At 46.3% G+C, this 27,176-nt stretch overlaps 1 long non-coding RNA gene across 2 annotated transcripts in view; it reads left to right on the forward strand.

Annotated features, from left to right (window-relative positions):
- Positions 1-4,376: 4,376 nt before the first annotated feature.
- The window catches only part of LOC141573123 (uncharacterized), a 44,762-nt gene continuing 21,962 nt past the window's right edge, over positions 4,377-27,176 (forward strand). The window contains exons 1-2 of one of the 2 annotated variants that reach the window (XR_012498694.1): positions 4,377-6,317; positions 7,949-8,031. This is a non-coding gene — a long non-coding RNA (uncharacterized LOC141573123). Of the gene's footprint in view, positions 6,318-6,837; positions 6,977-7,948; positions 8,032-27,176 lie in introns of those variants that run through there. The other variant, XR_012498693.1, reaches the window with a different exon arrangement.

Here is a 27,176-nt window from a genome sequence, read left to right on the forward strand (position 1 = left end):
TCTTTGATTAAAAAGCGCCAGCAACAAAACAACCAACCGCGACCCAGGAGAGGACATTACAACTGTCTCTTCTCTCAGCTTCAAAATATTTTCCCAAAGAAATTCTCAGTTATGTAGGTTCTAAAGTCATAAAAATTCCTCATTCGTAGGGGAAAACTGTCCATGTACACTTGGAAAGAAGTGTGGATTTCCTAATCTGTAAACACAGAAAAATGTGAAAGAGATTGGGAGACCTTTGGAATCTGGTTTTTGAAGAAACTGGCCGCTGGTGGTGAGCCGTGCGGGGCCGTCCTGTGGCTCTGGAGCACAGACTCACTGTGCTTATCGTCTCTGCCCCATGTGCTCTGTGGCTCATGTGGAAGCTGGGGGATGGGTTTGTGGATTCCAAGTCCTTTGTAGTTAGCTACGATTGTGCAAGTTTCCATTGGCATGCTAGCTGACTGGCCAGCAATGGAGTTCTTCAGAAATAACCCGGACACACTGGAAAGGCATTTTTAAAATTATTACAGAGTATGAATTTTCATGACCATTGACATGTATCACCCTTTGTCTTTTTTTGTCACTGAAAGTTACAGCGAACGTCAGGGGTGGGGAAAAGTGGCTCTATCACATGGGAAGGTACCTTGCAGAGGAATCCTTTATTCAAATTTTGATAAACATATCCCTGGGGTGAAATCACGCCTTTTGTGATAGACTGGAAGTGCTCTGGAACTCACCCGAGTTTGGGATGCCCACCGACATGACAGGTCAGCGGCGCTGGTATACACTACATGCTGTCACGACTGTTTGTTCATGAGAGTGCAGAAGCGAACTAAAAATTACTGTAAGACCTTCATCCTGCCTTTTCATGGTTGTACCACAAGGATTTCCATGTGAACTTCCTCAGTTTTTCCTCTGGGATGGGAGAGCAGTTGGTTAACTGCTCAAGGCGTGTTTTTCAGCATCATTGTGAAGTGTGCATCTGCAAACTAAGCAGTCTAACCAAAGGGGCGCATTACAACAAGACATCAGTCCTTACTACCAGATTCTTCTGTAACATAAAAACATACTTCTGTCAACCATTGCTAATGAGAGCATACGATGTCTCCATGGTAGAGAGGCAAAGCTTGGAAAGTGCTTGAAAAAGTTTTCTTGAGTATATTCAAGTTTAAAACTATGCCAGGTGGGATACTTTTGTGTGTAAGTTTACCATTTATTTATATCTAGAAAAAGTTTAGTTGTGAAATTAGTTCACTAAACTAAGAACTAGAGATCATTAATACTAGAGATTGTCATGGTAATTTTATTAATCTCTTATTACTCTCAGTGTCAATGAAAATTCAGATGAATACAATTTAATGTATCATAGTTAAATTGTATGTGGTTATTGTGTTCATATGTAATATTGCTATCATTTGTATTAAGTGACATTTTTGAGTATTTATTGGGTGCCAGACACTGTCTCAAGGTTTACAGGAATCTTCGTTTTGTCTTCAGAATTATTGCCGAACTCCAATTTTGCAGTAGCAGAGCTAGGATTACCATGTTTCCCCAAAAATAAGACCTAGCCGGACCATCAGCTCTAATGCGTCTTTTGGAGCAAAAATTAATATTGTAAAATAAGACCAGGTCTTATATTAATTTTTGCTCCAAAAGATGCATCAGAGCTGATGGTCCGCTAGGTCTTATTTTCGGGGAAACACAGTACAGCTTAACTCGGTGTGACTCCCAAGTACATTTCCTTTGACCAATAATCTATGCAGGTTACATGCTTATTTGCTGAGCTGCTGGGGCAGGCCTATGCTAGGAGCTCGGAAGGACACACAGAGAACAGATGCTTTGGGGAGCTCCTGTCTCATAACGGAGGCAAGTGTTTGCACAAGTCCCTGTCACTGGTGGTATACGAGGAAGCTGCAAAGCATGTATGGAGTACTTGGATCCCACAGAAGGTGTTTCCTAACCATCAGCTTCCCGCCAGGCCCACAACGTTGGGAAGGAATCTGACCAGGCCCAGAGCTGGGCCACTTCCGGTTTCTCTGCTGCCTCCTCTCGCCTTCCTCTGTGTTCACCTCACTTCCACTCCCCTCCTCCTTTACATGGCTAAGGATATGCTCTTGGAATAAAGCATTCAAGACAGAAGACCAAAGAGCTATAATCTGGAGTTGATAAGTTCTAACACTTGTAAGCTATAAAGCTTACAATTTTAGTCCTTTTCAAAACATTGCTCCTAAATCAGCTTTGAAATGAAGTGTGTGCATCATATCCTAGAGACTGTTGAAAGGATTGGCTTATAAATGATTTTTAAGAAGCAGGCCAATTACATCCGTTAGTTTTTAGGAACCATAACTAACAGTTGTACTTTGACACTTTCCTCACTGACTCTGCAATATGCTGCTTTGTCAATTTTTCTTCATTTGTTTTGGGAACAATGTAGAGGGGAGAAAGACGTGGTTTATATCATATTTTTAACTGACTTTGTGCAGCCAGGATCTCAAGTAAGAAGACAGATTTCATCCTTTTTTCTCTGCTGCTCTGTTAGGAGAGCTAAAGTCTTCACAAAGCTGAAGCTATCGTTTCTCCCTGTTCATGGTTCTTAACTTCTGGTGGGCAGGAGAGTTCGCTGGGAGCTGAGCAGCCTTGCTCCTGGGACCAAGCCCAGGCTGGATGGGATGCAGCATCCTCCCCTCCCTGCCTCTGCATCCATGGTAACTGCTCTCCCCTCCCCGCCTCTGCGTGCCTGGTAACTGCTCTTTTTGGAACAGGCTCCATCTGCCTTCCCTCAGGAGTTGTGTAGGCAACATCCAGTGGGAGTTCTGAAAGCTGATTCTCTTATGAAGGGAAGACTTCCCATGGGGTCTGCAGACGCACGTGGTGTTAGGGGAATCAGTTTTGAGACCCCCAATTGCGACTTGGAATTAATAGTATTCCAAGCCTGCCATAGCGAAGTACCACAAAGTTGGTGGCTTAAGACAGCAATTTTTATCTCACAGTTCTGGAGCTCAAAGTCCAAACCCAAGGTGAGAGCAGGGCCACGCTCCCTCTGAGGTTCGGGATGGCGTCCTCCCTTGTCTCTGCCAGCTTCTGGTGGTAGCTGTCAGTCCCTGGCGGTCCTTGGCATGCAGCTGCATCCCTCTGTTCTCTGCCTCTGGAAGGACACCACTCACATTGGATCAGGGGTCCCAGTATGACCTCATCTTAACTAATTCCATCTTCAGTGATGCATTTCCAAATAAAGTCAGATTCTGAGGTGCTGGCGGTTGGGACTTCATATCTTTTGGGGGAACACAACTCATTGCACATGGTTTCCTAAAATCAGTCTGTACGGCAATGGGCCAGTGGTCACGCTGGCTCTTCCTAACTCCCCTTTTAACTCACAACTGATATGATCAGAAAAGAGGCATTTTTCTCACGCATCCTATATTTTAATATTGTGCATTGCCCCAGGGTGTGAAAACTTCCATCAAACAAAGTTTGGTTGGAAATACTGGGTCTAGGAAGCTTTCTTTCATTGAGACTCTTCTTTCGTCAAGGTATTGGAACCTCAAACTGGGCTCTGTGCTTGCTTGTTCTGACGTGGATCTCTGGTGACAGCAAAGCATGGCCTAGGAATAGGGCAATTAGGCCTGTTTGGGATGGACTGGGCAGTGGGGTGAGGACAAATTTCATGATTTCTCTTCGCTGAGGCCTTCACTATCTTGAAAGTGTGTCTCCTTCCGGAGGGATGGTCCTGGAAGAGGACGGTCAGAGAGATAATAGTATGAATTTCTTTTTCTCCTGGGTCCACAGAAAATCAAAATAAAATTTTATCTGACTGGTATATACATACGTATTTCTACTGCAGAGAAGTATGATAGGGTGACCAAGACTTGCAGCCGTAAGAGTAGTTTTCATTAGGATAAAATTCTGGGGAGAAGAAATGGAAATATGAGGTCAAGAACAAAGGGACAATGTGAAATTTCTGTCGCGTGACTAAGCCTTTTTGACGAAAGGGTAATTATGACAGCAAATTGCTCTGATATTTAAATTCTACTGAGCATATTAAAAGCGATGTTTCAGCTTTCTTTTTGAAATGTCAATATTGAAAATAGGCCTACATGATCCCTTTGCAAATATTTGAATTCATGATAAAAAATGGTGAAGGACAGCGGAAAGGTATTTTTTTGAAATCCTCTTACGGTGTAACAGTAGCAAGCACGTAAAGACCACGATTGTGATGTGCTGCGTCTCTCCTCCCTGGCACACCTCTCCTCACATCCGTGCTTTGGCCGCAGTATGAGTTCCAAATGTGATTTTGCAATATGGACGGGGTATGTAGAGTGAAGTTCATGCTGTGCACTCAATTTTAATGCCAGGCTGCCTGATTTTTTAAAAAATTTCTTTCAACATATTAAATATTAGATTCTGTCAGTAAAAGGCTTCAGCACATAGCCTCACTCATAGGAAGCATTCAAGGTTTTGAGTTGAAACTAAATTGTGAGTTGTCATTGATATTTTTCATAGCTTTCAAGTCTTTGATTTATTTTAAAAACCTCTCCTTGCCCCCGAAGTGGAGGAGACTTAGTCGGAAACCCTAAATCTGAAAAAGTCCTGGTTTTAAATAAAGGTGAGGCAGGCGTCTTTGAAATTATGAAGCATGGATAAAATGAAAACCACCCTCTCTTTCGGGACGACATCTGCAGTATTAAGTACTAAGTCAGGATCGAAGACAGCGGACGGCTTAGTCCCAGAGACCTCAGACGGAAAGCTGGCTCTGCACCTGCTAGGTGCGTAACTTGGAGGCACTTCCTTGGTCTTTCCGAAGCTTCCTTTTGTATTTACATAACTCATGAGCAGTGCTGCGCGTGCCCTCGCCAGGAAGGTCCCTGTCCCTCTCTGAACCCCTGGCTATGCCCCTCCACATGGGGCAAGGGGTCTGGGGGCAGAGGAGACACACCCAGCTCAGCCTGTGTCCCCTCTTCCAAGTGACGCTCCAGTTACCCTGACCTCAGAGGACCTGTGCAATGGACCCAGCCTGCCCTTGTGGTCTGGGCCCGAATGGTGGCCAGGGGTGGTGGTGGTCAGGGAATGTGGACAACTCAGGTGAGCAGTTGGGAGCCCCAGCGGGGTCCACGTGCATGCAGTCGGGGTCCTTTGCAGAACAGCGTGGAGCTGGCACCAAGAAGGGAAGGCAGGGCTGAGGGCTGCTTCTCCTGGTATCACCACTTCTGCCACAGGACTTGGAGGAATCTAAGATCCTGAACTCAAACCTAGCCTTTCGGCCATTTGTCAAGCGAGGAGGAGGATGCATGTTATTGAGCAGATTTATAACATTAAGTACTCAGACCTCCGTTTGTAGTTATCCCTGCCCCATGGTTGTGAGGGGACCGTGGCTCTTAGGGTTATTGTGGGGACTGAAACAAAGTGACCAGCAGGCTTGCCCTCTTCTGCTTGGCAGTGAATGTTTGCACTTCCCTGGCCGGCTGTCATAGACAAGAGGCTGCTTTAAATCAGGGTGAGGTACTTGGTGTGTGAAATGTGAGCCAAACTAGCTGTAACTGCGATAGTTACAGATAATAGCCGTGTCATGTCCGGGTACCAGAATCTCTGTGAGGCTGGGCCACCCCGTCTCCAAACTCGTTCTGCTCTTCTCTGACGACATGTGTGTTTGCTCTGTCACCTTATCCGAGGAGCCACTGGCTTTGGCTCCTTATCAGGGCGGGGAGCTCTGGTACTTGGATAATAGTCACCCTTGAAAGATGAGCGTCCCCTCCTGTGCCATCAGCATTAGCAATGGCCAGCTGTCCTGTGAGGTGAGAGAGATGAGGTGGTCCCGTGTGCCTGGGAGGGGTGCGCCCGGAAGTGAAGACAGAATGGCATCCACGGGGCTGGGCTTCTATGAGTATATCTGCCCCGTCAGCTGCTCAGAGGCAGGGCAGACCAGGGAGGGGCAGCCGTGCAGGAAGACGTTTTATGCAGGAAGCCTGGACGTCAGTCTCAGAAGCAATAGGGAAGTGGCCAGGGTGTTCCCATAGTGATGGACGGTGGTGGTGAGAGGGTTCTATCAGGAAACATACTTGGCAGTCAGTCAGCAAATGCTTTGAGAATTGGAGCGATCGCAAACTCATGAAATTGTGAGCCATAAACCAGCGTCTTACTTGTTTTTGATTGCCCACTGTGAACATTTCTATCAAGATACAAAGCAAACGCCAAGTTGTGGGTGGGAACGATGCATCCGCCAGGGCAAGTCCTAAACCTGGAGAAATAGCTTGTTTTCCTGCTTGTCTCTACTCTTCTCTCAGGCTGAGTATCCCCCGATCATGCCACTTCTTCCTCCCGAGGCTGACGACACAAAGAACCCGGTATGTCGTGAGAGTCAGTATGAACCAAAGCCACGTGAAGTTTGGAAGTGGCACTTCCGACCTAAAGGGTCGTTGTTCTAAGGGCGGTGGATGGGCAGTGGATCCTTCTGACCCCACAGGTGGTCTCTTGGCATTTGGGAGAGTTTGGAGTCTCTAAGACCAGGTTGAAGTTGGCTCTATCGTATCGCCATCTCCTTTAAAGAAGAAAGGAAGCAAGTGAAACAAACTCGCTGTTTCTACAGCTTAGCTCCTCCGGATAACCAATGCAAAATGGGCGCCCACAGAAATCCCACCTCCGGTCCTCACGATTTAAGGAGCCATTCAAGTGGCCTGATTTAATATTCTTGGAGCCATGAGGCAGTGCTGGAAATAACTGTATCCTTAGAGCTTTGTCCAATTCCTGGACGTAGGAGGTGTTTGTTGACTGAATATCTAAACTAATAAATGACCAAAGTCCATTAGTTGGTCTCCCACCTCCCCTCTCTGTTTCTATTCTCTATTCCCATCATCATCAGATTATTTTTACTTTGACGTCACTCTTGGCACCAAGTCCACGGCTGTGCCGAAGGCGCTCAGTGAGTGCTGCGTGACCGTTGAAGAGCAGTGAGGCTAAGGGCTGCCGCCAGGATGCTGACTGAGTTTCATGCGCTGGAGTCCAGGTGTGTTTAAACCAGCAGTTTCTCAGCCTGGCAGGCGGCAGAGAAAGATGTTGTCTGCCAAAGCTCTAATATTCTGATGTTCTCAGATCCTGTTGGCTGGTGAAGTGCCATGGAAGGCTCCGTTAGTGCCTGGATCTGGGAGCCTGTCCAAGACAGCGAGGGTGAGAGAAGGTGGAAGGTTATCAGTAGCAAAACAGATGGAGGGCAGGGCCCGAAGGTCAGGGAAGTTCTGTGCTCTTGGACCTGAGTTTGATGAATTTCTGCTACGTCGCTCTTATCTCTGCCTAGCTGTATTATCTTGTGACTTCAGCAAACTCTGTAGACTGTTCCAAGCTGGTGAAGTTTACTTGGCAGGAGGCCTGGTACCCCATTGATTTCGAGGCAGGGTGGGGATGGGGTGGGGTATGGGGTGGGGGAAGGTCCCAAGTGACACAGTCCTCCTGAGAAAATGGTAATTATTTCAGCATTCGAGGCTCACTACTGAGGCCTCACAATAACCAGAGGAAGCATTTGCTTCTTTCCTCTGGTATGAGCTTGGTCACTGATTCCCCCTGGACACTGAAAAACTTGCAGAATTCCTACCACACACTATTTAGAGCGACTCTCTGGTTTTGGCTGAAGCTTTCATGTATTGGAGAAAACAATGCTTTTAGGGAAACCACAGAGTAGATTTATTTTTCCGAATCATCACGGCTGAGCACTATATCCTTTCTTGGCTGGTTCCCTTTCCTCTTCCAGTTCAAACCGGATTCCAGAACTCTTTCATTTCTCTCCTTATGAAGCTCTTCTCATATGTCGTCTTCACCTGCACTCCCCTCAGTTTAAAGCTCCCTCCGTCCCGTCACAGATACACCATTCTTGTCACTGTGCTGAGTCACACAGGAGGAAAATAAACCGGGTCTGATGCCTTACGTCTTTATGACAATTCAGTCCATAATGCTGACAGGATTTCCCTTTCCTTTCTGATTTCAGGCTGGCTGTCCCATCTCCCTGTTTCTAGAATGTAGTAGAAGCCCCCTTCATGGTATGGTTGGATGGTGATTACTCAAAGTCAGGTAAAGTGGAGAAATCGTCATCTTATTTTAACCTACTGTAAGTTCATTCAATGTCCTTTCATTTGTCAAGAGCTTTTCTTTGGGTGTGGGCCCACTGACCGCATCAGTAAGGCATCATTTAAAATTTCTCTTTCTCCTACTTCAAGGTGGAAATCGAACCTAGAGAAGCTTCCAGCATTCCTAGAGTTTTAGAATTTTCCACCTGATCTCTTATAGTGGTTGTGTCCACACCTAAGCAGTCCTTTTAACAACCCCTTTATCACAGCTTTCAACTTAGCCTTTGCCGTCTTTATTGGAATATCTGTCCCTTTGCACCATAGTTTTTGTTAACTTAGGTAATAGTCAATGAAACAGTGTAAATGCAATTACAGGTATAGGTAAAATAAGCAGACTGGGAACAAATATGAGTGATAAACATACACTCACCTGATGGGCGTGGTGCATTCTAGGAGGCAGACATTTAAGTGTCGTGGGCGTCGGTTTTTGTGTATTTCAGAGGAGAGTGAGACAGTTCATCTGTCGACTGGTTTAAGTAGAGATGGATCGACAGACCACCAGTATAATTTATCCCGCTGAATCTAGACTATTGACTTGCTGTCACCCATCGCAAGCTCAAGTTATAAATTTTCCATTTACAATATGTGTTGGTATCACATGCCTTGCCTCACAAACAAGTGCCATTCTATGAGGGCAGTAGTCTGCCTCCCAGCAGGAGAAACCCAAAGGAACCATCTTCCTAGTAACTCCTGGCCTTGCTGAAGTGGGGCCAGGTCAGCAAGTGGGCGTGAGCTAACTCGCGGAGCCCCCCTTCGTGTGGGGCACGTCAGCAGGCTTGGGATCGGGGGACGGAAACCTTCCTTCGGGGAAGGTCGGCTGTCTCTGATGCAGATGGCCCCTCAGCCTAAGCATCAGCATGGCCGGAAACGAGTGTGGTGAGGCTGGGTCGAGGGGACCGCAAGGTCTACACAGAGGTTGGCATTTTTTTAACTTTAATGACTATTTGGGAGTAGCCAGAAGGGACTTGGGTGAGTTAAGTCAGACCAGTGCCGGTTCTGCAGGATAAAGGAAGCTTTCCTAGGTTAGAACACACACAGTTTAGAGCGTTGGTTTTTCCTGCTCATGCTCAATAAACTGTAAGGTAACCTTGAACCCATAGCTGGTTAGTATTAACCTGTCCTGTTTCATCAGGTCTTAGGCATATGCTTATTTAGGGGAAGAGTTGGCATATATGCAATTCCTATGCAAAATATGTCTGTTTCCTCATCTATCCTGACTGTTGCTCCCGTCCTGGCGGAGTAGGCGGGCAGGCAGGAGTTCATAGGTGGGGGGGGGGGGACGAGTGTGCATGGGGCCGGGCCACGTGCCTATTCCCCTCACTGCCACCTGGGTCTTGCTGAGATGGGAGCTGGTCCCCAGCAGGAGCAATTGTTTCCTAAACCGAAGAAGACACAATTTGGGCTTTTCTCAGTCCCACAAAGGTAAGCGGGGGCTGCTAGCACTTCTTGCTTTCCCAATCATCAAATAATACCTTGAACACAACAATGTGGTGAAACACGTTGCAGACACACTTTCAGAGTCCAAACCTTTCAAACTAAAGGGCCTCTCTCCCGGCAGGGAGATTTACTTAACTCTGTTTATTTGCAAAACATGGTCACCTGTGTGTCACTCCCCCGACCTGTTTGTTGGTTTTTAAACTCTGTCCCTAGCAATGAGCTCACATACTCCTTCCTGAGCCAAAACCTTCCCAGGACAGCTCAGCTGTTGGTACATGCCAGTTAGGTAACGGCTGTCCTCGCCAGGGCTGGAGTGCAAGGAGCTGTTCAAATCCATGCACCTTCTGTCTAAGCGGCGGACAGGGAAGGATTGCAGAAGAGTTTACTAGTGAGAGTCAGCTTTCGCGCGTCTCTTGGCACTTGCCTTTCTCATGTGTGCATCAGATCGCTCCGGATGGTGGTAGCGCTCGGTAGTGAGATGAGACCCACATTCTCGTAACCACTTTCCCTTGGAGCGTAAAGGCTGAATGAAGCAGCACTTTGCCTCGCTCAGCTCTGCTTAAGCTGCCTGTGATTCTTGTGTGGGCAGGAGACAAGAAGGATGGCACACTGAATACCAAGGGTGCCTGCTTTTAAGGGCTGGTCTTAAGGATAGCCAAACCATTACATAATCAACAAGATCTACATTATGGTTTTGCATAGGATGCCATCCAAATATTATAATTTCCTAGGACATGAACTCCTCACCTGTAGCTATCAAGAAATAATTGGCTGAGATGTCTTTTGAGAAAATATGCTAGAAAGCCCTTTGGGAAAACCTCCAAAATCATGCAAGCTAGAATAGCAACCTGGGACCTAGTTTTTTTAATGACCATGAATCTCCAGCATCAGAAGACACATGATAACAAAATGACTAATAGGTATGAAACCTGTGACACAGACCAGAAGAGGTCAGCATTAGCTATTTGGGGGGTGGATGCGAGGCCGCCTGTGTCACAGTCACCTTTCCTGGAAAAGTCCAAGAACAGAGGACAAGCAAGAGGGAAGCGTCTGACGTCATGCTTATTTGAACACCAGGTAGTGAGCTGGCAATTACTCCGTTCCACTGGTGACCCTGGGTCAGAGTCGGTGGGGGTTACTTCCTAGAGGAGAACAGCTAATGGGCCATCTCTTCATCACTTCTGTTCAGAATACACAGAATGGGCACCCTGGGCATGCTGCAGGTATCCCTAGAAAAACCAGGTGAGGTGAGAGCAGGGCAGGTAAGCAGGTGGAGCAAGTGAAACACACGTCAGCTATGACAGAACACAGCTACAAGGCGAGAGCAGAAGGAACCCAGAGTAACCCCCATCCGCCCTCTACGTTGTTAAATCTCCTCCATGTGGTCGGTTTGGGCCACCAGTGGCTGCATCAGGCTCTGACCATTCCAAGTTGAAAATGCCCCGCGTTTGGCAGTCCCCATGCAGATGAGTCAGCACCAAGATGGGAGCACAGCCTAAAGTTGCCATCAAGCCAGTCCTCCCTGGGGCACCTTCTCCACGGCAGGTGCCTATGTAGGTGGCTGTCAAACAGCTCCTCCCCGAAGGTCACTAGTGGCCAACTGACTTCAGATTCTCAGTCTTTAATGGGGAGAAGACATTCGCAATGGATGCAGTGTTAGATGTTTTTGCCCAAAGCTCTGTTTTGAGTTTGTGACCGATGATTAAAAATGACAAGTCTTCACATCTAGTGCTCACCTCCTCATTAACACCACCTCTCAAGCCAGTGATGGAGGAGGCTTTCTGTTAGCTCTTTAAAAACCTCATGAACACTTCCTGTCACTGCACAATTTTGACCATGTTGATTTCCGGGCATAGAAGTCGAGTCAGGACATTGTGAAGAAAAGGAAGGGGAGTGGGTGGTGGCTCAGGGTGGAGCTGGCCCTGGAGACTGGCAGAACAAGTGTCTCCCCATCTTTGTCTTGGAGCGTCGCTTCCCCAGTGAGGTTGCCTTTCCCGCTCTTCTCTTTACTTGTGGCGGGCCAGCATGCTTTGCAGTCTCTAGCGCAGACGCTGGCAGGAGCGAGCCTTTGTGGCTCGGCTAACTATTGGCTAGAGCTTTCTGCAGCTCATACTTGCCTGTCAGGAGTTCTCCATGACACCTACGTTTGTGTAGATGCTCTGGGTCCCCAACCCTAGCTGGGGCAGAGCGGGTACTTAATGCCCCACCTGTGTCCTCCCAGCCTACCCAGGAAGCCACTTTGGCTCAGTTCTGGCTGGAACGCTTGGCTTGCTGCGTCTCTGCCTGAGGGCTTATCTGGCTCTGCCTGGGACCATGGCTGGGACCACGGTGGGGAGGGTCCTAGGAGCGACTCCATCAAGAGCGCAGGAGTCGGTGGGCAAATAGCTTGGCTTCCTCCCTCTCCAGGGACAGTGAGGAGGCATGCTCTACACCCTCTCTGCAGTCCCCTGCCAAACTGGGCCCCAGCTGCTGTGACCACGTCCCTAATGCACTCGAACTTCGCTGCCTCTCCTCCCTTCTCTGTGTCACCTCCGACATCAGCTGTTCTGCGGCTTGTCCCAGGGTCGGCTTGCAGGGAACGCCTAGGTTGAGACACACTGACTTCTCTGGCGGTACCTCAACTTCACCGACAGGTCCCATGAAGTCTGCATTCGTGCTAATGCTCACAGGCTTTGTCTTTTCATTCTCCTATTTGGAAACAACATTGGAAATAAATCGCTCTTAATAAAATCTTTATACATTGAAAACGAGATATGAAAGGGCATGTTAACATAACTTCATATTATTGTATGATAATAGCAAGCCTCTAAATCATCTTCCAACAGGTGTTGTAGGAATTCAACTTGTCAGCTCTTAGTTTATTAGGATTCTGTAGTAAAGACTATGGATCTGATTTCTCTCCGATTCACGTACTGCCTGTCTGATGGAATAGATCAGCGAAAGAGACCACGTGACACATTACCTGTGCAGCTATAGGAACTGTCAAGCTCTAGAAAATACGATAATTGGTCATGATCTTCCACTCAGTTATTGAGCAGATATTTATCCAGTGCTCCTGTGTTGGAACCATTTGTTACAGGACATACAACGCTGCAAATAGCCAGTGCAGGTGGGGTGGAGGATGTGCACAAAAGAAGATGGTGGAGTGGGGTATGTGCTGGGACAAGTGTGCCACATGATCTAGGAGGGCCTGGAGCACGAGGCAGGTGAAAGACAAACTAAATGCACTTGACACGTAGAACCTGAAACATCACATGCTTTTTTTCCAAAACGAGAACCAGAGATGTCCAAAGTCTGGCCTCTCAAAGTTTTCATTCAAAGTCCAGTATGTTGCAATTTTAATTGGTGTTTCAAGCCATCTTGCAACACAGGCTGGAATGGTGCCATGGCCAGCAGGACTGACTGCCCTCCAGGGACACTTGGAAGGGACAAGCTGTTGCCTCACTGTGACCTCCTGGGCCATCAGTGAACTCATATTTGTCATCCTTGGCACTACCACTGGCCGAAACAGAAAGAGCACTGGATTAGGAGCTAGGAGAAGTGGGTTTCTAATTTGTGTTTTGCCTTTAACTGGCTGTGTGGGCCTGGGCAGCAAGTCACACAACTTCTTTGGGTCCAAATTTCTTCACTCCAAAAATAATGGACAAGCAACATTTTGTTGCCCAAGAGCCAGTTTAAGAAAAACGTGGTTGGCAGGTCTCCTTTACAGAAGGAAAGAAATGGTACTTTTAAAACCAGGAATTGGGGGCTGGCCTGGTGGTTCGAGCACCGTCCCTAACGCCGAGGTGGCCGGTTCAATTCCCATATGGGCCAGTGAGCTGCACCCTCTACAGCTAAGACTGTGAACAACAGCTCTCCCTGGAGCTGGGCTGGGCTGCCGTGAGCAGCTGGAGGTTGGCATGGGCTGCCGTGGGGTGCTGTGTGCTGCCACAGGCTACCATGTGCTGCCATGAGTGGCCAGTGGCCATCGTGTGCGGCCAGTTGCGGTGAGCTGCTGTGAGCTTCTGACTGGTACCAGCGACCGGAGTGGGGGTCAGGGAGCTGGCGGAAGAAGCGAAGAAAAAAAATCAGGAATTACAATACTGTACCTGCCTTTGAATGTAGTATGTGTGATTTCATTCTCCTGAAATTAGTGTGTTGCCTGGAGGCGGCTCATTAGACAAGGTTACCTTAAGACTTCTTGCAGCTGTATTAGTTTGGCTGCCACCATCCCAGCCTCAAGTGGTAGCTGGGGTTTAGCAGGATATTTTTTGAAATATTTGATCTGTCTTGAAAATGATATGTTGTAAAGGAGGTGTTTTATGAGGTCAGACAATTAAGTTCCTGAACTCATCCTAGAAAAAATGCTACATACCTCATTGCTGAATATCACTACTATCACCTTCAAAGTACTCCCCTTGGGAAGCTATGCATTGACACCAATGCCTAGTCCACCCTTCAAAGCAATTTTGGGACTCTTTTTCTGGAATGGCCATCAGAGCTGTCGTTGTATTACCCTTGATGTCGTGAATGTCATCAAAGTGTCTTCCTGTCAATATTTCCTTTATCTTTGGGTAAAGAAAGAAGTCATTGGGGGGGGGGGCAGATCAGGTGAGTAGGGAGGGTGTTCCATACAGTTATTTGTTTATTGGCTAAAAACTCCCTCACAGACAGTGCCGTTTGAGCTGGTACATTGTCGTGATGCAAGAGCCATGAATTGTTGGCGAAAAGTTTCAGGTTGTCTAACTTTTTCATGCAGCCTTTTCAGCACTTCCAAATAGTCAACTTGGTTAACTGTCCAGTTGGACAAATTGATAATTAATAATCCCTCTGATATCAAAAAAGGTTAGCAACATCGTTGCAACAAGTTCTTGAACTTAATTGTCCAAACTCTACGTCTGTGACCTGTGTTTACCCTTATGTAGTTTGTCACCTTCTTGTGAACTCGGAGGTGTCTCAGGGCCAGGGATGCATGTGAGGGTCAGTGGGTGACACCCCTCCCCAGAGCAAGTCCACGCTTACCTCCTTTGTGCGCACATTCAGGGTGTCTGCTGTGCTCAGAACAGCCCATCTGGACTGATGAATGCCTTACCTGACATAAATATTATGGTATTTGCTTGTTCGATTGTCCCTACACCGTATTTTCGTTCCTCTTGCTTAGTCACATCTAGTAGTTCTGTTTACAAGTCTCGCAAGTTCATTCACCGCTTCAGGTCCCAAGGCTCCGTGCTCACCAGAGCTCAGCTTTTTGAGCACAACTGGCTTTAGCGCTATGGATTCTGGTCATCCCAGCCTGCCACGCAAGGTCCTGTCCTTGGCATTTTTTGCTATTGGATCTATTCCTCACCTGTCCCCTGTCTGGCTCTGTGTCACTTGAGAGTGACTCTTACAGGCTCCAGACAGGGTGTGCTTCCTGGTGTCCCCAGGTGGTCTGCTCTGGCCAAGCACAGTCATTGGGAAGCACTGGGCAGGATGGCAGAGGACGAACAGGGCACATTGCCCTGACTCAGACTCAGGTGGCATCACTGAGGCTTTAACTCGCCGCTGAGGCCGGCAGTGAGCCCAGTGAGGCCCCTAACTCCACTCCCCCCTTTGTGCCCCCGTCCTTCCCTCTGTCAGCTTGTGCCTCCCTGAGCGCAGAGTGGCTTCTGAGGTCCATCACCTGCTTGGCAAAGTCTGTCGCATCGAATGCCCTCTCTGTGGCTCTGAGCCTGACTGATGCAGTAGGTATTGCACCTTCACTCTACAGCTGCGGAAATGGAGGTGGAGACCACATCGCAAATTCAAGGTGCCAGGAGGGCAAAGCCAGGTCTTCAGACCTAATGCCAGAGACATCACAGACCAGATCACCTCGAGTCTACCAACACTGAAAGCTGGACAGGAACCATTCGATGCTCACTTCTCCCATAATATTGGAACTCCAAATGTATTGGTGTAGACACAGAGCATGATTTTAAATAATCAAATTGAGAGAAACGTAAGAAGCCAATTGTTTTTTTTTGATAGATTTTCAACACCCACCCTTCCTTATCAGTAAATGCCAACTTTGATGCACGTTTCTGAAAGTCTCAAAAGGGACAGTAAACGGACTGTGGGCTGTGTGAGATATGATCACTTCCTGATGTGGAAATTTAGCTTTTTAACATTTCATCTCATCAGAGTCTCCATTTGTGGGGCAAAACCATTCTTGCCCCCACCCCCATGGCCTGGCAGCCACTTGTCCAGGGCTGTCCCACCATCTGGTGGCCAGTGTGAGAAACAGTCTGTCCCAGCTGCCTCCCTCTGGAAGCCCAGTTAATTTCACCTCACACCATCTTCCCCCCGCTGGAATACAAAAGCTCCTTCCTCCACCCCTCCTCTCTCCCAGTCCTGGTAGGGAAACCCTTGTCTTGCCCTAAACGTTTAAGGCTTGTTGCTTTTGAGAGTCAAAATTATTCTGATTGTGAGCATGGCACTATCCCTCTCTAAAGGAAACGGTGTAGCGTGAGTCAAGAAGCCGTGATGATGCCCTAGATTCCGTTCCATCTTCTCAGGTGTGTGGCACTCCTCATGCACCAGGGAAGACTGGCTCTTCTTAAAACCAGCATTCAAGATTTAAAAAAAAGAAATCTATTTTATTGTTCACTAATTCTGTAACCATATTAAACTCTTCCCAGTTTGAATTAGGTCATTTTTATCTCCGTATTGACCTTGGAAACAATTGTTGGGTTAGCTCTCAAGTCTAACTTGTATGTATAGTCTTATTGGCTTATAAAAATATATTTTGAGTTCAAAACAAGTTTTTTGGGGGCTTTTTGTATCTTATACATATGAGTATTAATTTCCAAAGCTCTCAATAATATTTTCTACCTGTCAAGAATATTTTGTGACAAAACACAGGAACAACCTATGGTTTCCAGATTTAGCAAATGAGAATACAGGCCTCCCAGTTAAATTGAGACTGCAGGTAGATAGTGAATCTTTTTTTTTTTTTTTTTTTTTTTGTAGCATAAGCAGGTCTCAGACAATATTTGTAAAGTATACTGTATTTGGGACATACTTTTACTGAAATATTATTTGTTGTCTATCTGAAGTTCAAATTAAGCAGGGCATCCTATATTTTATCCCTAATGTAATCAAACCAAAAAATCACCCCAAGTTACTTATGTTTTTAAAAATTATTATTTCTTCACTGAATTGGTTTTGCAGCAACAGCACTAACGGGAACCATGATCGTCTTTTAAAGTTTCTTTTTTTATTTTGTTTTGTTCACTATTTGGTTAAGATACTACAGACTAATTTAATGGCCAAAAAGTATTTGTAAGTTAAGTATTTACACCGGTATAATCAATCTTTATATAAGAGAAAAAAGCTTTGCTAAGTTAAAGTTTCAGAGCAAAAGATCCAGAGTAAATCCAGAAGAGGGGGCTTTCTTTTTGTTGGTGTGTGTATGTGTGTGTGTCTGAGTGTGTGTGTGTGTGTATGTGTGTTTTAAATGCAGTCTGTAGAAGTGGCAAAAAGATGTGCCTCTTACCCAAGTCTGCTGTCCAGGGAGCTGATTTTGTGTCTGTCCTTACAATACTTGCAGCTTTCTGCAGTGACAATGACAGCTTCTGTGAGCAGAGCTAAGATGACAGAAGCATTATATATGCCAGAAACTCAGGCTTTGGACGTTTACTTCATTGCTCTCCTGTACCTTTTATTTCATAGAGCAGTATTTCAGATTCTGTGTATCTACCATGTTTTATTTTATAGAGCGGTATTTCAGGTACAGTGTGTCTACCTTCCCGGCAACGGAGAAGCTTTGAAGAAGGAGTAATGCCATGTTTTGATCACCTGGGGGAGGTATTGAAATTAGGTAAATATCAATAAATCTTAACAAAAAGATCTGAATGTGAATGAGAAAGCAGCAGCGAGGGGCAGCAGCAGGCGCTTGGAGCAGAGGGGGAAGAAGGCAGCACTTTGATTGGTTTGTGCTGTTTTACATTACGGTTTTAAGGGGGCTCAGGGCTGGTTAGGGATCTCTCCTATTGCTAAACATTGGTGTATCTTTTGGGGTCCAGCCAAGTGACTTCTCTAGACAACGTTTTCACCCATCACAGCACCATGTGGGTCAGTCCAGTCACTCCACTCTAGGGAGGCCTGCCAGAGGGGAAGGACGCATACACAACTTCTTGAGCTCCCTCTCCGGGGTCCAGGAAAGGGCGGGAGCAGGCACTGCTTCCATCCTCCAGGCTTGTGGCCCTAGGGGACAGAGGTCACGGCCACTACCGCTAGAGGCCCTTGAATTTAGCCCTCCAGTGACAGGGCTGTGTAGCACCTGCTCACTTGCCAGCACGGCAGTCCTGCTTCGCAACGTGCCACCTCCAGAGTCCCTGGTCCAAATGCAGCCCTAGAGGGAACGCTGACCTGCATCAACCATGGATAGAATGATGTCATTGGCATCTGCAGGGCTGTGAGACGTTAGTGATGGCAGTTCTCGGAGGTGTCCTGGCCACCCTGCAGCGACTTTATTCCAGGGCCCGTTACTTTGACTCCAGTTCAGCGCCTTTCCATGGTATCCTATGTGGTGCTTCAAAAGGGTGCCCAGTGGTGTAGGGGTGTGACCACTGGTCCACCAAGAGGCCCCCAGGTGGGCTCGGACTGGATGACAGAGCAAGCTCGGCCATGTGGTGTCCAGTTCTTAGGCTGTCCCAACCTAGGCCGGCACCAAGCGTCTGCACTGGCAGCCACACTGCCTAAGCACAGATGCTAGCTAGCTCTGTCCCTCACTGGGTGACCTTGGGCAATTTGTACAAACTCTTTGTGCCTTCGTTTCCTCTTTCATTTACGTGTCATTGTGAGAATTCAATGAGTGTGTGGAAAGGGTTTGGAACATTTCATGGTGTTTAGTAAGTGTTTAATAAATGTTAGCTATTCTTAGGGTCTTGGGAGTAAGGTGATGTTTCTGTAGGTTCATATTCTGTGCTGGAATCTTCATGTGCTTAGACTGAGGACACCCAAATAACAAGCCACAGCTTAGGGGATAGTGCTTGAAGGTGTACCTGCTTTTTCTGTGATTGTAGTCCCTATTTTGTTTTCCAATAGCTTTACTGAGATATAGTTCACATACCAATACATGCTCTGTTCTGAGAGTGGAAAATATTCTAAATCTGGGTTACTGGCCAGGATTGAAATAATAAAACCATTATTGGACATGCAAATCTAAAAATAACATCAATTCCCACAGTTAAAGCTATGTCTGGTTATTTTGATATACAATCACATTTTCAAAAGTAATATGAGTTACACACAGCAGGCACTAAACATATGTAATAATTCTGTTATTTTTGGCTTAGGTTTCTTCTATGAAAATCTTAATTCTGAGTGCATGCAGCATAATAATACTATATCCTCTTACGGATGCATGCTTACAAGGAACTAGGTAAAATTATTGTTAAATACTCAGCATATTTATTATCAAATGTGGGTATTCATTTTTTTAAGTTGCTTTTGCTTCTGGCACTGAGCTGAACTGAACAATTTCACTGTTCGCTGAACCAAACACTGACAGGCTTTGCTTTTCAAGGCTTTTTAATTTCTATTATTAGAATGACATGGTACCCTCTTTTGATTATGTGTCACAGGCCTAGAAATAATATTCCCATATTATTACGGTTGTTCTGGTTGAGTTTTCTGGTAGAATGCCATTTCTCATTCTTCCATACTGATTTATTTTTGGTTGACAACATTCAAGATTGTAAAACATTTGCTCTTTGGAAAAGAAAAACTTGACCCCTGCTGATATTACCCTGGTGTAAATGTCTGCAGGAAATCCTACTATTCACTGCCTTCTACTCCCATCCCCCATCACTGCTGCCTTTATGCAGTAGAATTTTCTAGAAGGAATTCCTGGGTGTTCAGTCTTAGCCCATGAAAGACAAAATTCCCACTAATCTCATGGCTCTAAGAGAAAGTGAGTTGGTCACTCCCAAAACACATAAGTATGACAGCTTTTAATTTCCACGATGTTCAAAAGTGCTTTTAAAACCTGAAGACCATCACTGATTACTTATTCTTACGTTTGGACTAAAAAAAATAACACATCGACAAGGCCAAAGTCTGCCCCATTGCACCTCATATGGAGTTTCTTATACTCGAGTGACCTTATTCACGTTAAAAAACTTGAAAATATTTTAAAATTATTTTCAAACACTCCTTTCTTCTTTTCCAAAGACTTAATTGTCCTCATCCTGTTATTGTTACTATAAGCCTCTGTTCAGAATTGCTGACGCGTGATATAGTTGGTTAATTAACTCATTTAGTGAGGTAACTGAAGCTGTCCCAAACTGTCCATCACATGTCAAATATTACTGGAATTTATAACAATTATGATTATAAATTGAATATTGTGGAAAACCAAAGGTAAATGACATTTGCCCTAACTGGATATCCAAAATGAAAATAAATCAGAGTAATGCATGCTTACCATCAAAAAGTTAAGAGAACATAACCCATCTTGGATGTTTTAGAGTGGTGGGGAGGAGGCTGTGTATCACCTTGTCACAAAGGGGTCGGGGGGTGTCAATTACCTGGGCTCTTTTGCTGAAGAAGACGAGGTTCTGAGAGGCCAGCCCCCCCAGGGCCTCAGCCAATGAAGGGAGAAGTCTCCCTACGGGGGCCCCATCTTTCTGACCCCTGCACCCTCAGCATGTGTCATAACACCTGGGAGATGCTAGGTGTTGAGAGAACGGTGTTTCTGAATAGCTGGTCTCAGTGTAAAGCCTCTTGATGAAAAAGGCATAGAAGATAGAGGTATGTGTGTTCTGACCCCAGGAAGTTGTCTTTAAAAAAATAAACACCGCAAGTGAGCTTACTTACTCGTCATTTAGATACTAAATAAAAAAAGTGAGACTTCTCACAGTTCTGATGCTGCTATGAAACTGGGAGAACACGGTCCAATTTACGTCATAACTCGACAGGCAAGACCCAGAGCTGTTTCAGACAGACTTTGTGATAAGGGTCCCTGATGGTTTCATTTCCTCCTTATCCAAGGTCTGAATTCTTAGTACTCAAGATGGGTGACCTCCCTAGTCGGCTCCGTGGGAGATGACCGGGCCTTGGGCAGTGCCTCCTGCCAGCCACCTGTGCCTTGGAGGGTGTGATGGACTTCTGGTACCTGATGAGAACCAGCCCCCTCCCCTGGGCCCCCCACCCGCCACTCCCATGTCCAAGCACATGGTTCTAAAGGGATTGGTAGGCCCCCACTAAGAGCACAGATGCTCTGTGGGGTGGTCTCCTGGGACTTCTGCTGGACAGCGGGGAGGAGCCGGGCTCTGAGCATGGAGGCTGCGGGTCCCAGGGGGGCTGCGGGTCCCAAGACCAGAGCAGTGCAGCTGTGTCTGGGAAATGAGGGAAGCCAGCTGCAACGGGAGCGAACGGAGCCAGAGTTCAGGGAGATTCCTGCTGGTGTCAAGGCCTGGCCTCACATGTCCTTGAGGCCCAGCTGCATCTGTGACTTTCTGAACATTTGGCTGTCCAAGCTTGTTTGGGGCTCCAAAGGCTGTTAAATTCCTCTTGTGCCTAAACTTGCTTGAGCTGGTTTCTGACACTTGAGGCTACCAAAGCCTGATTTACACAAGATTAATTTGTTAGGCATAATGTCAGTGTATTCCCAAATCGCATACAGACACGTATATCTGCTATATTTGACCTGAGAAACTGAATTAATGATTAGAAGGTGAGCAGATGTCAGTGAGAAGGGACCTGGATGATGGGAGGGGTACAGCCGTGCTTGTCCCTGGGACACGTCTTCTCATCACTGAGCTGCTGATACACAAGCCGGCAAATGCTCACCTTCCCATTTTCTTTTCTCTGGAATCTGTGAGGCACACCACCCTCCTCAGCACCTTTCTTAGTATAACAGCATCCTTCTTCATTTAGACATATTTTAAAAACATTTTTTAAAAAAAGATCTCAGCTTTACTGAGGTATAATTGACATATCAGATTATAAGACAGTTGACGTGTACATCACGGTGATTTGAAACATGTATACACTGTGAAAGGATTCTCCCAGCTAGTTAATGAACCATCATTTCACATATTTATCTTTTCTTATGTGTGAGAACATGTAAGTTCTACTCTCTTAGCAAATTTCAAGTATTCAGTACAGTGTTATCGCCTGTAATGACCATGTTTTCCATGAGATCCTTAGACCTTATTCATCTTATAGCTAAAAGTTGATACCTTTTTACCAACCTGTCCCCACTTTGCCCAACCCTGACCCCTGGCAACTTCTGGTTTCTGTTTCTATGAGTTTGACTTTCTTTTAAGAACCCACATGTAAGGATACCATGCAGTCTTTGTCTCTCTCTCTGTCCGACTTATTTCAGTGAGCGTAATGCCCTCAGGGGCCATCCATGTGGTTGCCAACACGGCGCATGAAAAGATGCTGTGTCACTACTCCTCAGGGAAATGCAAATGGAAACCACAGCGAGATACCATCGTACACCTGTTAGAATGACCATCACCAAAAAGACAAGGGATGACAAGTGTCAGTGAGGATGTGGAGAAAGGGAACCCTTGTGCACTGTTGGTGGGAATGTGAATTGGTGCAACCACTATGGAAAACAGTATGGAGGTTCCTCAAAAAATTAAAAATAGAATTATCATATGATCCACTTCTGGGTATTTATCCAAAGGAAATGAAATCAGGATATGGAAGAGATGACCGCACCCCCATGTTCACTGCAGTATTTATTCACAATAGTCAAGATATGGAAACAACCTAAGCATCTGTCGATGGTTGAATGGACAAAGAAAAATGTGATTTATGTATATGTGTTATTTAGCCATGAGAGAAAGAAGTCCTGCCATTTGCAAAAACATGTTTTTATACTCACCAACTGTTACATTACATTTTAAGATGAGTTGAGTGCCTTCTAAAGATGTATGAGGTATGAGGAGATGTTAAACTTATCTTTCTTGAATACTTTACTTTTAGAAACATTCTTAGAATGTACTTGATCTTTTTCCCAGTGTGTGATGCAGGATAACATTCTTCTCAGACTGATATTTGATTAAATCTTTTCAAAGCTTAAAGGGATCTCAAACTTCAACTTACTTGGGTGTCTTCTTTATTTTGTAACAAAAGCTCAATATAAGGCCTCTTTCCCTTCAGCAATGAAATCCATGAAGCTGAAATGCCCGTTACGGAAACACATGGCTGTTGTCTGAATTTCAGTGGTTCAACAGTGCGTCACTTGCATGACTCTTGTTCATGAGAGAAACTGTCTTTTGGGGAGTCTTTCACTGTTATAAATTATTTAACTGCTCAATTATAAGAAACTACAATTGCTCCCTGATACATTAATTTGCTTTCGCTAGTACCTTTTATATTTGGATATGTTTGCATCTTCAAATAAGTTGGATACTTTTGTCTCAAAACCTGGCACAACACAGATGACTCGAATGGTCTCTGAGATGTTCTTGTTGGAATAACATGAGTTGTCAGGTGCCACCACCTTGGGGGTTGGACTTTTGGGTTCCTGGACCCCCAAATCTTGGACTCACACTGCCGTGGAGCCAGAGGTGGAAGGAGACTTGGAGGTCATCTGGCTGGTGTGCCTCGTCTTACAGACATGTCCCTGGAGGCCTGGGAGGGGACTGGCCTGTGTCTCTGTGCCGTCGCAGAATAGGACAGTCAGCTCTGGAGCTTCTCTGCGATCATCACCGAGCTCCTCCTGCCAAGCCGGCCAAGCCCTGGGCCAAAGGAAGCCTCCAGCCACCAGCCGCCAGCCACGGCCAAGAACCTGTCCTGTGTGCAGGAAGTCAGCAGAAACAGGTGGCAGTTCTGTGTCATTTGGCTGCACATTTCAAATCAGATTACTGGATGCCCAGGAGCTCTCACCTTTGAGTTCTCAGGTGACAGCAGGGCTATGAAAGCCCTTCCTGAGTTTATTTATATTCTCAGCCCCTGGCAAGAGGAAAGAAAAGGGATGATATCTAACACTTAATAAGCGTTTACTTATATAACCTCATTTAATCCCCACAAGTAGCCTGTCAACTAGGTTTATTACCGTATGAGTTTCTCAGGCTGCATAACAAAGTACCCAGACTGGGTGGTTAAAATGACAGAGCTCTACTCACTGACACTTCTGGAGGCCAGATGTCCCAAATCCAGGAGTCCACAGGGCCACACCCCCTTGAGGGCTCTGGGGGAGGGTCCGCCCTCGCTTTCTCCAGCTTCCAGTGTCACCTCCATCCTTGGTGCCCCTCAGCGTATGCACACATCACCCCAGTCTCTGTTTCTGCTCCCCTGTGTCCCTATATGTGTCCTCTTCTCATAAGGACACCTGTCAGTGGATTTAAAGTGCACCCTAATCCAGTAGGACCTGCCTTAATTTACATATTAATTACATCTGCAAAGACTATTTCCAGATAAGGCCACATCCACACATTTTTTGGGGGGACATAACTAACCCTTAACAGTTACCATCATTTTACGGATGAGTGAGCCCAAGTTTAGAGCAGTTGAGTAATTTTCCAGGTTTGAGTTTGTAAGAGGTGCAGAGCCAGCACACAAAGGCCATTCTGTCCCATTTAGAGCCTATGCCCCTCCGCCTACAGGTCAGCCCACCGCAGAGGGCTCACACCTGCCCTTCCGCACCCCTGCAGCCCACCTTTACCCCTGGAGCACACACATGCACGTTTCTCCACAACCACCTCTGTGTGTTCTTATAAGGCAAGGAGGTGATACCCAAGCATGAATGCGGGTTGTGACAGCAACCGTGCCTGGTGCCAGCCAGGCTGGAGGCCGAGGTGAAGATGCTGCAAAATCCTCTCGCAGATGCAGAGGGAGCTTCAGAATCCAGGCGCTTTCAGAGCAGAGGAAACAGGACCCACTGCATCCTTGTTCTGTGCTTACCCAGGCTTTCCAGCTGACCCTCAGGGTGACTTGAAGTTCTGGGAACAGAAAGAGAAACTGTTGGCGGGGACAGAAGAACAGAAGGAGACTGAATCTAAGCCTTTTATTTTGAGTATGCGAAGTACAGCAAAGCAGAAGAGGAACACGAAGGAGGGCAAGCTGTCTGCCTTATGTAACAAGCCTTTCAGCAAAACAGATGCTCAGAGTTCTGCGCTGCAGACCCTGTGCCTCCCAGAGAAAGGTGACCAGCACGGTAGGTTTCATTCTAAGAGACAAGAAGGGGAGATTTTCCTTTTTTTTTTTTTAAGAAGATAGTGTTTTTTTTGTTTTTTTTTGTTATTAGTTTCAGGTGCACAAGACAAAGCAAAACTTAGACGTTTATCATTTATATCCCTCACACTGTGTGAACCCCCCTCCCCCATCCACTATCCCTCTGTACGTTCGAAGGGGAGATGTTCTGATCAGCTTCCCACTCCGTTTTCTGTTCCTTGTGCCAGTAATCTGAGGAATTTACAGACACCATATTTCCATTTTTTGCTTTCTCCCAGATTTAAAAAAAAGTTTGTTGTTTTCCCCCATGGATTTTGGCTAAATTGAGCACCCTTTACACCAGCCACTTCAGACGAAATTAAAGAGACCTATGCATTTGAGATTTGTGAACACAGTGGCACCTTCTCCCCCTGCCCGCTCCAGACCCCAGGACCCAGGGAAGACCATGCAAGCATCAGGCCTCCCATGGGTAGAACGTGGCTGATGGCCACACAGTGCAAGCTCCTTCTGCATGACGGAGAGCAGATGGCAGAGGCAGAGCCCCTCCCATTGGCTGAATCTCAACCGTTGCCATGGAGCCCTCTCCTTGCTCTTGTCTGGCAGAGTGGGGCTTATTACCTCCTACACAGCCGGCCGGTGGAGGAAGTGTGAGAGCCTAGGGCCCGCTGGCACAAAACGTGATTGTCATGAGATAAGATCATTATACCGGAACATATGTCTCTTGTCCAGTTATGCCAACTGTTGCAAAGCCATTTATTCTTTGCACACCACATGTAACTGATATGATTTTTAGGTGTGTTTTCAGGCCCTGCTTCCTAGTACCCTAGGGTTTCGGTGCCAGTAGGTAGGGCCTGGAGGTCACTCCCTCCCTGGATGGTGCCATCTAGGCAGCCTCCCTTCAGGGGCACCCTCATTCACCATTTCCCCCCTCTCCCTGGTCATCCTCTTTGGCTCAGAGCTCCATAAACAGCCCCTATTCTGCCCATGGGCCCTTCCTGCCTGAAAGCTTAACATTGGCATTTGCATCCAGGAGCCCAAACTGTGGCATTCTGGGTGGCTGTCTGTCCCTCCGTGGCTGTCTGTCCCTCTGTACTCCCTCGGTGTTCCTCAGCATGATACCTGCTTACACCCTCCCAGGGGCTGGCTCACTTGTCTCTCCCTCTGCCTGCGAATCCCCAGTGGCCCAGGGTCAAGCTTTGACTGTTGAGAGCAAGACTTTTCTTTTCCAGGTTGGTCTCTATCTATACATCCTGTTGACTTCTGTCCCCAGTTTACAGCCCAGGGAGCTCCTGGGGACAGAGGCCGCTGAAGGAACGCCTGCAGCAGCTTTGACCGCTCTCTGACCTGAGCTGGCTCGAAGCCCGAGCCACAGGAAAATGGGACAAAGGGTGGCACTCAGACCTCTGGAATGGCAGGAGCTTCCAGCTCCCATTGTGCCCCCATTTGTTCAAGGGCCCCTTCAGCTGCCCTTATGCAAAATAGAAAAGAAAATATGTCCTACTTCACTCAGTGGGAAACATGGTGACAGCCAGGCCTATTTCCAATGGCTCTGGCTTCTCAAAGAGCGAGTGGAGGGGAGTCCCTGACCAGGCAACCAGGCATGGCTTTTGGAGAAAATACATTTTGCTTTTACCTTTTCTAAAATTAAAAATATTTTTTAAAGGGTTTTAAAAAGTGACGTTTCTTGTGGGGGTAAAACATTGTTCGGTAGGTCACTTTAGGTTTCTGATGCGGTCAGGGCTTAGGGAGTTCCCCTGTTTGCTCGTTTTCTCTGAAAACTCCAATGGACAAAATCTTTTGTTTGGGAGAATGTGGAAATGACTTCAGACTTTAAACCTTGAAGAGTGGCTAGATCTCTTCCCTTTCCATAGCAAATGCATGCTGCCTTACGTACTGGTCCTTTTCCATTTGGGTTCCACGTCATTAGTGGGTTACTGTCTCGCCAGCCCTACCTTTCCCTGTGCAGAGGTCTACTCTGACCCTTACCATCCATTGTAATGAATTAGTTATGCTTCTAATTTGTCTATTCTTGGAGACAAGGATTGCACCTTTCTTAATTTGTGGCCTCACTGTCTAGTGCTGAATCTTACAGAATGCAGGCTGCAGCATTTAATTATTTGTTGAATATACGGAGGCTATGCAAATAACTTTTGTTTAATTGGACGTACGAGGGGATCTTAAAATTTAAATGAACACTATATAATATGAATACTAAAGAAATGGATATCTTTAAAAGACTATCCCACAGAAACAACTGTCTTAAAAATGCCTTTATAGAGTAAATAATTTCCAATTTATTAAATTCCATGAATATGAAACTCATTATAGTGGATGTCAGTGGCCCTCTAGTGGCCCCAAAGGGTTAAAGCATTAGTTTCAGGCTCAGGAAACAGAAATCCTCTCAAGATGGCTGCTCACCAGGAGAAACTCTCCGTTTTGAGATAGACCAGAACAATGGCACAAGACAAATGCTTCAGGCAGCAACAGTGTGATCAACTCAAACAGTAACTTGGCCTA

The sequence above is a fragment of the Rhinolophus sinicus genome, linkage group LG09 (assembly GCF_036562045.2).
Source record: "Rhinolophus sinicus isolate RSC01 linkage group LG09, ASM3656204v1, whole genome shotgun sequence".
Lineage (NCBI taxonomy): Eukaryota > Metazoa > Chordata > Mammalia > Chiroptera > Rhinolophidae > Rhinolophus > Rhinolophus sinicus.